Source organism: Pristiophorus japonicus, chromosome 28 (assembly GCF_044704955.1).
Source record: "Pristiophorus japonicus isolate sPriJap1 chromosome 28, sPriJap1.hap1, whole genome shotgun sequence".
In the NCBI taxonomy this organism is placed as follows: domain Eukaryota; kingdom Metazoa; phylum Chordata; class Chondrichthyes; family Pristiophoridae; genus Pristiophorus; species Pristiophorus japonicus.
In genome coordinates, this window is record NC_092004.1 from 13835175 (window position 1) to 13849148 (window position 13974).

General features: G+C 48.4%; 2 non-coding genes across 2 annotated transcripts; both read right to left on the minus strand.

Annotated features, from left to right (window-relative positions):
- Positions 1–1715: 1715 nt before the first annotated feature.
- Positions 1716–1789, minus strand: trnan-guu (transfer RNA asparagine (anticodon GUU)). The gene has a single exon. It is a non-coding gene; the product is annotated as a tRNA-Asn (tRNA).
- Positions 1790–3039: 1250 nt separating this feature from the next.
- trnaq-uug (transfer RNA glutamine (anticodon UUG)) lies at positions 3040–3111 on the minus strand. Its single transcript has one exon. It is a non-coding gene; the product is annotated as a tRNA-Gln (tRNA).
- Positions 3112–13974: the final 10863 nt, after the last annotated feature.

Genomic DNA, 13974 nt, shown 5'->3' on the forward strand with positions numbered 1-13974 from the left:
TTAAATCACATCAGGGTTACTGTACTTTTAGATATTGTTCTTCCAGAATTAATATATTCTTTGCTGTTTGGCAATAACCAGACCCTTGCTCCAAGGTTTGTCTCACTGTTTCCCCGGTGTCAGACAGAGATACGCCTGCTGCCCTCATTTATTTCATGTGACAGGATACAAAAGTTCAAAATCAACCTGCAGATGGCCACATACATCATTAAATAGTCAGGATGGCCGAGCGGTCTCAGGTGCTGTGTTCAGGTTGCAGTCTTCTCTCGAGGTCTGTGTTTAAATCTGACATTTCTTATTTTTAATCATTAAGTGAAACTCATTGTTTGACACCACGATCAACTCCTTCAAAGTGGGATTCAGCAGTTCACCTGCTCGCTTAACATTTCCGTCTGACCGGGTGCTGAAAGCGGCGATGTTTCCGCAGTGTAGCGGTTAACACGTTTGCCTCACACGCGAAAGCTCACCGGGTGGGAATATTTTCTGGAGCTATCTCCTCATGCATGCTCAGGGGCGAGTTTGTTCTCCTGTGAAAGGTCATAAGGTCATAAACATGTAAGGATTAGGGGCCGGAGTAGGACATTCGGCCCCTCGAGCCTGGTCCACCATTCAAGAAGATCCTCTCAGTTCCTTGACAGCAAGTTCAAACATCTGGGGCGGAGCCAACAGGCGCCTGGCTGCAATCAACGACAAAAACGTCTATTTGGTAGAAGCCCCGTGAGATCAATCGGTCGAGCATGAGAATCTGAATCTCGAATTTGGGGGTTCGAGCCCCACGTTAACTGTTAAAGCATGTCCCAATTTGCACAGTGTGTTTTCGGTGTCTGGTTCAAAATGTTCATTGCTGGTAACATCAACAGGAGACTGGGGAAACAGTGAGAAAGACTTTGGAGCAAAGGTCTGGTTATTGTGAAACACCAAAGGAAATATAAATTCAAGAAACATAGAAAACATAGAAAATACGTGCAGAGGTAGGCCATTCGGCCCTTTGAGCCTGCACCGCCATTCAATGAGTTCATAGCTGAACATGCAACTTCAATAGCCCATTCCTGCTTTCTCGCCATAGCCCTTGATCCCCCTAGTCTGAAGGACTACATCTCACTCATTTTTGAGAAGAATAACTTCGAAAGGAAATGTGACCCCGACACCCAGGAAGAAGTGTTAAGGCAGAAGATTAAATGCTGCATTCCTCTGTTCAGAAAATTCCTTTCACAAACATTTCTCTGACCGTAACTGCACAAAACAAAAATGTTCCTTTCAAAGTCATTAAACTTCCGAATTTCCATGCCCCCCAAAGCTCCTGAATCAGATGCCTCTAATTTTGCCGACTCAATCCATGTCCCTTTGAAATGTTCTGCTTCCACCCACACTATGAAATGTGCCACTAACTTATAGAATCATGGAATGGTTACCGCACGGAAGGCCATTCGGCCCTTCGAGCCCGTGCCGACTCTCAGCGAGTCACAATCCCCCGCCCTTTCCCTGTAGCCTTATTAACAAAAAACAATGTCCCACAACTTTGTTAAATTTTCTGATATCTCTGTTCAGTTCTGTATACACTCAACCTGAATGCTTATAATAATACTGGAGTGGGAACTCACTGGATAACAGCACAGCTGGCAATGTATGTGGAATATATTCGCGCAGCCAAAACGCACAATGACAACCTGGAATCGTGCAGCACCGAATCCACGGGGAAAAACAGTTAAATGCTTCGTCCCTGGGTGGGCTCGAACCACCAACTTTTCGGTTAACAGCCGAACGCGCTAACCCATTGCGCCACAGAGACTGACGCAATTACACACTGCAAGACAACCCAAACCAGGGTGTCAGTCAGTTAAAGCTTCAGATTGCACTGACCGGGATGGAACTTGTCCACTCTCAGTTGTACTTTTCCCAAGTAAAGGGTGGGACATTCATTGTGGATGTGTGGAAGCGAAACACTTTAATCTTTTTTAACTGGACACTCTCCACTAAGGACTGCCGTGTCTCTCTCCATCCTCCTGTCATTGTTTCCTGTCTTATCCCATAAGTTCCCCCTTTCAACTCAATCCACTCATTAAGAAATGACCGGACTTCAACTGGAATATCCCCTGAGCCTCCCATTACTAATTGAAGATCCCTTTAATCACGACAACGAAGAGAATGCTCACCCCTCGAACTTATGTGTGGGAAACACTTCTTCCAACAACTCAGCCAACTTTCTGCTTCATGTCGGGGGCTTCGAATGAGCTAACGAACTTTTGAAAATCACGTCGGGGTCACCAAAATGTTGTAAACGGCTGTCTTGCTCTATTCGCTTCGTTGCTTTTAACGTCGAATTACCCGCACACACTCCGTTGTAGGAAAGGCAGGATCGGGTCTTTTAGTTAAACATTCATACTCAGCAAACCAAATATGAAAGTTACTGAGAACACTTCACAAAGGCAGCTTGCTTCGATTTCCGTGGCTGCTTGAGACACACACCTTCCAAATGTCTAGTGTCTCTGATGTCTGTGTCTCTGCAGTCCATACTGCAGTCATCTTTATACTGAAAAAGCCTTTGAACTCTTATTCTTTGCATTTAGACAATCCAGACGAACTGGTTTCTGAATCGTTTAACAGACAGACTTAATATTATTTGTTTAACCTACAGATCTCATTATATAGTAACAAGTTAAAACTCAAATACAGAACATACAGACATCGTCAAATCGTTTAGTCCTGAATTTCCATTATTCCCACGGTAACAAGGTACACAAATATATATATCATCCAGGCAATGACCAGTTACTCATCTCACTGGCTGAAGGCACCACATTGTCTAACAGTCTCTTTTCCATCCAAACTTCAATCTTCCTGTTTTTTAATCCAAACTTCAGACTGCGTGCTGAAGCAAAGAGTTCAGCAATGCGGGACTGTGCTCCCACAGAGCACAGGATTTGACAACGAGACTTGTCGATCAATCATCCATGATAAAGGCAATAAAATTGCCCACCAGCACCAGGTATCTTTTACTTGTTTGTCCCAAATTTTCAGCAGCTGGGACAACAAGAATTGAGGTCTCACTGAGATTTGAACTCAGATTGCTGGATTCAAAGTCCAGAGTGCTCACCATTACACCATGGAACCAACCACAGAAAAATCTTTGAAAAAATTCTCAAAAACAACAAAATCATCGCCACCATTACACTTTGGCTCGGCCTTTTCTCATCCACACCGTCAGTTTCCCCTCTTTACGCTCTGCTAATTATCGGCGCAGAGCAATTCACACAGATACCGTCGAGGCTATGGGTTCTCAAGTAACTGTTTCTGTTTCACACTGTTCATCACAGCTTGTACTTCAGTCTTGCCAGGTAAAAAGTGCGCTTGCATTGCAATGCATTAATGTAAAATGCTTGGCATGAAAAGAAAACGTTTTGTCGAGTGCGAAGGTTCACTAGACTGATTCCCGGGATGGCAGGACCGACATATGAGGAGAGACTGGATCGACTGTGCCTTTATTCACTGGCGTTTAGAAAGATGAGATGGGATCTCATAGAAACATATAAAATTCTGATGGGACTGGACAGGTTAGATGCAGGAAGAATGTTCCCAATGTTGGGGAAGTCCAGAACCATGGAACACAGTTAAAGCCATTTAGGACCAAGATGAGGAGAACCTTCTTCACTCAGAGAGTTGTTAACCTGTGCAATTCACTACTGCAGAGAATTTTTGATGACAGTTCGTTGGATATATTCAAGAGGGATTTAGATGTGGCCCTTACGGCTAAAGGGATCAAGGGGTATGGAGACAAAGCAGGAAATGGGTACTGAGGTGAATGATCAGCCATGATCTTATTGAGTGATGGTGCAGGCTCGAAGGGTCGAATGGCCTACCCCTGCAAGTATTTTCTGTGTTTCTTTGTTTCCATGCAGTGCCTGCATTTCAAACAGCATTGCTTTTATTGATCCTGCAGAATGCATATTGCACAGATAATCTCAGCACACATTGTGCAGACAAAGGCCGCGTTAGACAACAAAGTGATTTGTCCTCCGCTGATTTGTAGCAGATAACTGACGGTTGAACACACGATTTGACAACTAGACTTGTAGATCAAGCATCAATGACAAAGGCCAAAAAACTTCCCACCAGCACCAGGTGTCTTTCACTTGTTTGTCCCAAATTTTCAGCAGCTGGGACAACAAGCATTCAGGTTCGACTGAGATTTGAACTCAGATCATTAAATTTAGAGTCCAGAGTGCTCACCATTACACCATGGCAACAACCATGACAAAATCTTTGAAACATTTCTCAAAAACAACAAAACCATCTGCAACATTACAATTTGGCTCGGCCTTTTCTCATCCACACCGTCAGTTTCCCCTCTTTACGCTCTGCTAATTATCGATGCAGAGCAATTCACACAGATACCGTCGAGGCTATGGGTTCTCAAGTAGCTGTTTCTGTTTCACACTGTTCATCACAGCTTGTACTTCAGTCTTGCCAGGTAAAAAGTGCATTGGCATTGCAATGTATTAATGTAAAATGCTTGGCATGAAAAGAAAATGCAAATTTTTTCGAGTACAATACATGCAGTGCCTGCATTTCAAAAGCGTTGCTTTTATTCATCCTGCTGAATGCATATTGCACAGATAATCTCAGCAAACATCGTGCAGGTAAAGGCAGCATTAGATAAAAAACTGGTTTCTCTTCCGCTGATTTGTAACAGGTAACTGATGGTTGAACACATGATTTCACAACTGGACCAAGCAACACTGACAAAGGCAACAAAACTGCCCACCAGCACCAGGTGTCTTTCACTTGTTTGTCCCAAATTTTCAGCAGCTGGACAGCAAGAATTGAGGTTCCACCACAATTTGAACTCAGATCACTGGTTTACTGAGTCCAGAACGCTCACCATTACACCATGGAACCAATCATGCCAAAGTTTTTGAAACATAGAAACATCGAAACATAGAAACATAGAAAATAGGTGCAGGAGTCGGATGGCAAAAATTCGTGGGACAACCTCCCCTGTGTTTGGACTGATTGGAAAGGAAATTTAATTTAGAACTATCAACCAGAAAGTTTGGGATCCTAACTGGAAGAAACTACGAGTTTTATTCGTATTTGGGATTTTACAAGGCAGATTGGTTCCGTGTGGAAAGGGCTGAGAACTAAAGGATCGTTCAAAGAAACCAGTTTGGGTATTGAAACTGTCTGGGATATTGAAGCTGAACAAATTGTCTGGGGAATTGTGTAAACTCGAAAACCCATCTCCCCGGGAGACATTAACATAGCAACAATCAACCCAGAGATAGCCAGCCATCACTCAGTGCAGGAAAAACATCCAGCGTTTACATAATGACAATGGCCAATCCAGCCCGCATGGAAAATCCAGGCCGAGGCTGACATTGCAAATACCAAAAATCTAATTTTCCCGATCAAGAAACAAATTCAAAAGATCGACACATCCGAGACAGGTTACCGTTAATGGGCCCGCCAGAATATAACAAAGAGATATCAAGCCCGCCAAAATTAAAATCAAAGAATCGGGGCTCATTTGGTGCGCAGATTAGAACGGCTCCCAAAGTATAACTGGGGCCCTGTTTTTTAACGAAAGAAGGAGAAGGGGACGAGGGAAAAAGAAGAGAGACCACTGCAGCAGTTTGTAATAAGCATTCCAGAGAGCTTGCTACACAGCCTCCTATGCAGGTCTTCTGAGCTCCAACATCTTCAGCCTCGACGACACTCCTGGACCACACTGCCCTGCTACCGAAGGAGAAGAAAGAACATCATCACAGCAGAGAAAGCAGTTCCCAGTAACTTCCGACATCATCATCGCAGCAGCAACTGACCACAGCCAACGTGGTAACATCGAAAACACCGCGACCGACAAATTCTAAGATAAACAATCTTCAAGAAGAAATCAAAGATTCGAAAGTTTCCCCTCTACAATCTGTTCCTCGATACCAACAGGTGAAACATTACCCAAAAGAAATTTAAAACCAATTTCTGACAGAAGAAAGTGGGTACTTACCCATAAATCCAATACGCGCCCTACCGCATCAGCTGACACCACCCAACTGAAGACTACGCAGCAAGAAGTCTTACACAACATTCAGGGTATGGCAAGCAGAACTTACAGAGTCCAGTGAACCCCACAATTGCGAACCACCGCCAACTGACAATAAGAGGATTGGTGAGCATAATCCCTGTTTGCCCGAGGGTTTGACCTAGTCAGAGTTAGGCATTGGGATGTGGGAGGTGTATTATTATTCTGTAACCCCATGAATGTTTGGTAAAGTGTTTTTTTATTCTAGTAATTACAAGCTTGACATTGTACATTCTTACCCTTGTTAAAATTGAGGTTCTTTGCACCAAAACTAGTTGTCTCTTGTTCTTTGTCACATCGCCAAATAAATCTAAAGTCTAGAACCCAGGAAGTGCGAGCGATTCAATCTGCTCAGAAGGTCAGAGATGAACCTGATCCCACACACCACCCCCAAGAGAATGGCGACCGCGGCAGGACTTTGGTGTAAAGGATGTGATGCAGAGATTGCTGTTTTGGAGGAAAGAACCAAGATGACAGAAAGGATTTCCTCCGATGTGTATAAGAAAGTGAATGTCACTCATCAATGCTTGAAACTACCATTAAGGAAGAAATAGCGGGACTTCGAGATAGGAAGAGTGCAATCAAGCAGACGCAGCATGGATTCATGAAGGGGAAATCATGTTTAACTAATTTACTGGAATTCTTTGAGGACATAATGAGCATGGTGGTTAGAGGTGTACCGATGGATGTGGTGTATTTAGATTTCCAAAAGGCATTCGATAAGTTGCCACACAAAGGTTACTGCAGAAGATAAAGGTACGTGGAGTCGGAGGAAATGTATTAGCATGATAGAGAATTGGCTGGCTAACAGAAAGGAGAGAGTCGGGATAAATGGGTCCTTTTCGGGTTGAAAATCGGTGGTTAGTGATGTGCCACAGGGATCGGTGCTGGGACCACAACTGTGCACAATATACATAGATGACCTGGAGGAGGGGACAGAGTGTAGTGGAACAAAATTTGCAGATGACACAAAGATTACTGGGAAGAAAGCGGGTTGTGTAGAGGACACAGAGAGGCTGCAAAGAGATTTAGATAGGTTAAGCGAATGGGCTAAGGTTTGGCAGATGGAATACAATGTCGGAAAATGTGAGGTCATCTACCTTGGGAAAAAAAACAGTAAAGGGAATATTATTTGAATGGGGAGAACTTACAACATGCTGTGGTGCAGAGGGACCTGGGGGTCCTTGTTCATGAATCCCAAAAAGTTCGTTTGCAGGTGCAGCAGGTAATCAGGAAGGCGAATGGAATGTTGGCCTTCATTGCGAGAGGGATGGAGTACAAAAGCAGGGAGGTCCTGCTGCAACTGTGAAGGGTATTGGTGAGGCTGCACTTGGAGTACTGCGCGCAGTTTTGGTCACCTTACTACAGGAAGGATATACTAGCTTTGGAGGGGCTACAGAGACGATTCACTAGGCTGATTCCGGAGATGAGCGGGTTACCTTATGATGATAGATTGAGTAGACTGGGTCTTTTCTCGTTGGAGTTCAGAAGGATGAGGGGTGATCTTATAGAAACATTTAAAATCATGAAAGGGATAGACAAGATAGAGGCAGAGAGATTGTTTCCACTGGTCTGGGAGACTAGAACTAGGGGGCACAGCCTCAAAAAATGGGGGAGCCAATTTAAAAGCAAGTTGAGAAGGAATTTCTTCTCCCAGAGGCTTGTGAATCTATGGAATTCTCTGCGCAAGGAAGCAGTTGAGGCTAGCTCATTGAATGTATTCAAGTCACAGATAGATAGATTTTTAACCAATAAGGGAATTAAGGGTTATGGGGAGCGGGCGGATAAGTGGAGCTGAGTCCACGGCCAGATCAGTCATGATCTTGTTGAATGGCAGAGCTGGCTCGAGGGGCTAGATGGCCTACTCCTGTTCCTAATTCTTATGTTCTTATTTAATGGGTGCTTGGTCTGTTGCGCGCTGAGCATCCAGGATACGCTGCGGCCCTGGACACCCAGCAAGGACCATAAGGAATCAGTAGAAAAGGCAATTTGGTTGGCCTGCCTGCAGCGGCAGGTCCAACTCCTAGATAAGAACATCGAGTCACTGCAGGCAGAACGATGTGAATGTGCAGAAACATCACATGACAGGGCTATGGCAGAAGAAATGTGTGGAGAGAACTCCGGAAGCTAAAACATGGAAAGACACAGCGAATGGAAAGGTTCAAAAACAGCCAGAACTATTTACAGTGTCAGGTTACCGAGGCTAAGAATAATGAAAAGATACTGTGGGAGGAAAACACTCGCCTCACCCTTCAAGTAAAAGAGTTGGAGGAGAAGTTAAGAGACGTACAGCAGCTTATAAAGTAGCCAGCACTATTGAGTCAGGAGACCACGGTCCCTGCCAGCAACAAATCAAAAGTTTAACCCTTGCTCTGTCCAAGGCAAAAGGCAAGGTATTCCTAATAAACCCAGGTACGGCCCGGGTAAACCTGGAAGAGAAGGAGGAAACTGTTCAACCACCACCTGTGGTGCCGGTGACTATACCGGTTCGGCAGCAGGAGGGTGGACGAGTTGTGGGGCGGACAGGGATAGCGGACCACCACCACCTGTGGCACCGAGTTTCAGCTTGGCTTGGCAGCAGGGAGGAGGGGCAGGCGAGCCAGAACAGGAAGGGCCTGAACCAGGGCCAATGTGCCCGGTCCGGCAACAAATGTTTGGCCCGCCCACCGGTGCTAGGGGTCTGGGGCCCCTGGAAAGTCAGTTTGTGGTTCCCCACACGACCCAACAGCTTAGGGCTATGATAAGTCACATGGGAAAGCTCACCCCAAAGGGGGACACCTCGGTCCCCTTTATGGAAGTGGAACAGGCAGGGGATATTAACGCGTGTGATGATGCCGAGATAGCAAAGATGCACCTCCTCTCACTGGACAGCAAGCTGTACAGGTTCCTATCTGCCGAGAGCAAAAGGGGGCAGAGGACATGTGCTGCTGTCCAGGAAGATATTCGAGAAGCCATGGGCTGTAATGATGGGAGTCCCTTCTCCAGACCCATGGAAGAGTAGCGCAGGGAAGAGTTCTCCTGCCCCTGCCCAAAAGACCGAGACTGAGAAGCCAGCCCCTCCCCACCCGTTTGATACATTTCTGACTGCGCTGCGAACAATGCTGGATGGCTCTGGGAGGGTAGCCACTGCCACCGGTACCGAAATCCCATCTGCCCCATCCCAGCCAAAACAGTGACTAGAACAGACACAGCCTGTCCACCTGTGTTCCCTCGAGTACGATGCGTGGGGGAGACCGACCGTTCAGATGGAGGTGGAAAAGGTGAAAGGGACTGACCTGCTGGATACCGGTGCAACAAGCACACTTGTCTATGTAAATAACCCCGCCGCCTCACCTCTGTCTAGCGGGGTCCCCTAGAGCTTGCTGGGTTTCACAGGCACCGAGAAGGTTGGCTCTTTCTCCGTTCCGTTTTCTATTCGTTTCGGAACACTCCACACCAAATGGACTTGTGTCCTGATGAAGTGGGAACAGGAAGGGAGAGGGATCCTGGGGGCTGACTTCATTCGAGGCCATGGGATCCTCGTGGATTTAAGAAACCATTGTCTTTCGGGGTCAGTATGTATGGGACAGGAGAGTGATGTGATGGTTATCCCAGAAAAATGGGGAAAAGGGACGGTGTGTACCATGAAGCCAAGGAGTGTTACAACCTTGAATCACTGGTCAGTAACACTCCAATGGAGTACCAAGAGTATGTGAGGGCAAACCTTGCAGCTTTTGCCATTCACAAACATGACTGTGGGAGGATAAACTGGGTCGAGGTTAGCATAGATGGTGACCCTATGACCCGACCGTAGAAACAGTATAACTTCCCCAGGGAGGCGGAGGCAGACATGGAAACAGCCTTGGGTTCTTTTGTGAAATAGGGGTATTGAGACCAATAGCTACCCATGTGAACTCTCCGTTGTGGCCGGTTAAGAAACGGGACAACACCTGGAGAGCCACGGTGGATTATCGAGTACTCAACCGTAACATCCCTGGCTGTGCACCCACGGTTGCTGCCGTTGGATGACCTCATTGGAAGTATCCCAGCCTCCGCGACCACCTTCACGGTGCAGGATATTTCCAACGGGTTCTGGTCCATATCTTTAAGAAGAGAAGGTCAGTACAAGTTTGCTTTTACCTTTAAAGGACAGCAATACATTTGGAACTGTCTCCCTCAGGGCTTCCACAACAGCCCCAGTATTTTCCATCAATGTATGGCCAACTTTTTAAAGAGCTTCAGCAGACCCCAACAGCTGGTACAGTATGTGGACGACCTGCTCCTGTTCACCGATGAAGGGGAGGAGCATGGTCCACTGCTGGCTGAACTGCTGGAGCTGCTGAAAGAAGAAGGGTTTAAAGTGAATCCCACAAAGGCACAGATCGGCCTGAAGGAAGTAAAATTCCTTGGACTGCCTGTGCGCGCTGGGGAAAGGGCCATTGACAAAGCTAGAAGGGAAGCAGTGCAGAAGTTACCAGCTCCCGACACAGTGACAGGAGTAAGATCTTTTCTCGGGCTAACCGGGTACAGCAGAGATCTCATTGAGGATTATGCAGCCACAGCAGCCCCTCTGCTCCGACTCCGACACAAGGGAGTCGAGTGGGAATGGGACGAAGGTTGCGAGGCAGCATTTATCCAACTCAATAAAGACCTGCAGACCGTGCCAGCTCTCGGGGCTATTGTTGGGGGTAAAGAGTTTTCCTGGAGGTAGCAGCCAGTGGGGACAGCCTGAGTGCAGTAATGCTCCAAGAGCGGCACGGCCGGCTGAGGCCAGTGGTCTACTCCTCCAGGATACTCACGGATGTGGAGAAGGGATACTCCAACTTTGAGAGGCACCTCCTAGCCACTCACTGGGCTGTGAAAAGATCACTGATCTTCACAGGGGATCCCCTATCACACTCCTTACCTACCATACGCCCATCCAAATGCTCCTGGACGGGAGGATCAAGGACGGGACAGAGAGCAGTGCCCGCATTGCTCGCTGGACCCTACTCCTCTCCCAGATGGACCTGAGGGTAAAGAGTCTCTGCGAGCCAAGACTCGCAGCCAACATGATCTATCCAGGGACCGCCCACCGGTGTTCCATAGAAGGGGTATGGGAAATTAGCATAGGTTTTCGGGCTGGGTTACACCGCAGAGGCCGAGAAATCCTTGTGGATGGTTCAAGCACGGATTTGCAGGTGAACGACTCACAGGCTGTGGAGTTTATGACCCAGAGACAGGCATTGCCCTGGTGATTAAACTCCCCAGTACGATGAGTGCCCAGCACGCTGAACTGTCTGCGGTGGTGTATGTAGTCACACACCCCGAAGAATTCCCCACCCGACACACGATTTTCTCGGACAGTATGTTCACATGCAATTCGTGTCTGGAGTACTTGGCTATCTGGTCCCGTCGCAGATACACATCTGCAGACGGGAGACCCCTGGCAATTAAGCCCCGACTGGAAAAGATCATGACAGCCGTGGGGGAGGAAGGGAAGATCTATATACATAAAGTGAAGGCACATTCCACCACTGAACCCCGTAGCGAGGGAAACCAGCAGGCTGACATGTTGGCCAAGCAAGGTGCGCGCACGGGCAAGCTCCAGGATCCGTACAACCCAGGCCCCATCGCAGCAGTCAGGGGCAGGATTGGGATGACAGGGAGGGTAGGGGTAGCATTATCCCCGCACCTAAAAACGGTTCAGATCCAAGACCCCGTCCCCAAAACTGTCCTGAACACGCTAGAAAAAGGGGAAAGGGTAGACGGCCCGTACAGAAGACAGAAGGCATGCTGTTCAGGGGGGAGCAATGGGTAGTACCCCAACAACAGCAGAGAGAATTCCTCCAGCTGGCCCACGAGGGTCCAGGAGCAGGACATCCTGGACCTGAGACCACTTGGCAATGGGTGGTACAGGCAGGGTGGTGGCCAGGACTCAGCGAAGACGTCCGCGAGTTCTGTGCCAGCTGTCTGGTGTGCGCTGCCAACAACCCCGACCCCCAGAAAAGGAAGGTGTCTATGGGACATATCAGGAGGGTAGAGGGATCCTGGCAGTCGATCCAGGTCGATTACATTGGGCCTCGACCCACCGCCCAGGGAGGTTACCAGTACTGTCTTGTGTTGGTGGATGTATTCACCAAATGGGTGGAAGCCTTCCCATGCCGAACAGCCACTGCCCTGGGAACAGCCAGGATCCTGGTCAGCGAGGTGTTCTTCCGATGGGGACTACCCCAGTACGTGAATTCCGACCAGGGGAGCCACGTCACCAGGCAGGTGATGCAGGAGACCATTAAGGTGCTCAGCATCAAAGAGAAATGGCATGTCGCCCACAACCCGCAGTCATCCGGGCCTGTGGAGCGTTTAAACCGCAACATCAAAGAAAGGCTGCGAAAATAGACAGGGGACTCACCCAAGAGGTGGGTAGAGGTCCGACCACTGGTCCTCATAGGGATCCGGGCCAGCCAGTCAAAGATCACGGGGTACTCCCCGTATGAGCTCATGACCGGCAGAGCCAGGCGAACCCCCACCCATGTGTTAGCCCCGGTACTCACGGAAGGTCAGCTTAGGGAAGCGAGCCGGGACAGCTTTGTCAGGAACCTGATTGAACACATTAAACAGATTCACTGGCAGGCTGCTGACAATATGGGAAAACAGCATCGGAGCAACTGACTGCTGCTCGAGCCCCGGAAAGACCACGAATGGGAGATAGGGGACCAGGTTATGGTCAGCAACTACGCTCGAGTAGGGGTTTATGAGGCACTGTAGATGGGGCCGTACCACATTGTCGACAAGGCAAGCCCCATGATCTGTGCCGTGAAAATGCCTCGCCGTACAAAGTGGTTCCACATAAACCAGTGCAAACATTTCAACCCCGGGACAGCAGCGAAACGGAAGGGACAGCCAGGAACAGGGAACTGTGCTAAAGGCAGGGACCCTCAGCCAGCAGCCTCCGACTGTGGAAATCCCACATGGGACGTGGCAGATCCATAGACTGTACCCAGAGGGGCGGTGGACTGAGTTACTGGAGGAGCTGGGACTTGGACGCACCCCCAGGGGTCAAAATACTGAGAAGGACTCTCCGCACGCCACGGCCGAAGGCACCGTGGTCACCAGCGCCCCAATTTAAGTGGTTCAGCCCCGGGAGAGGGACCTGCCGTGAAAGGGTACCTAAGATCAGGGACCAGCCTGCGAGCAGGGACACCCAGCCGGTAGCCTCGGGCGACGAGGGAGCCCCAGAAGAGATAGTGGTGGACCAGCCACTAATTGGGGGTCCCCAGCCCACGGCCCTCAACCAGGCAGAACCCCCAGGGGACAAAATGAAGCAAGCAGCCACCCCCAAAGGAGCGGTGTGCTGTATCACCGGAGGGGACATTCCCCCAATAGTGTGGGACTCAGACCCACCTCCGGTCAGGACACTCCAGGTCCTGCGGTACAGTCCGACCTACTACCGGCCCCGCTGGAAACACAGAGGCCAGGGAAGAAAAGAGAAGGGCAGGAATTAACCTGGCCACCCGGAGATGGGTGGCAGATGTACATAAATAATACGATATGTGTTGAGGTATGTTTTGTAAAAATCTAGCGTCGTGTAGATTATGCATGTAATGATTTCAGGGCACCACAACCGAAAAGAAACCACTCGTATGGAAGGTGTGAAACGAGTAGAATAGGATAAGGATGTTTAGATGAATATAGAAGTTAAGAGTTTCAGCCGACAGCCGGTGACTAAATAGTGACATATGTATTGGGGAAAGGAAAATACCCCACCTTGTCGGCAGTAAAAGAGGCACTACAAGATCGATAACAACATGAACAGGGTCCTGTTCCTGCTCACCCTGATAAGGATGAACAGTGACAGCTGAGGAGACGTGGAAGAATCCCCCATTTATGGTCTCAGGAGAGAGAGCACCGATCGTGACTGCAGGGGGTGACACCCCGGG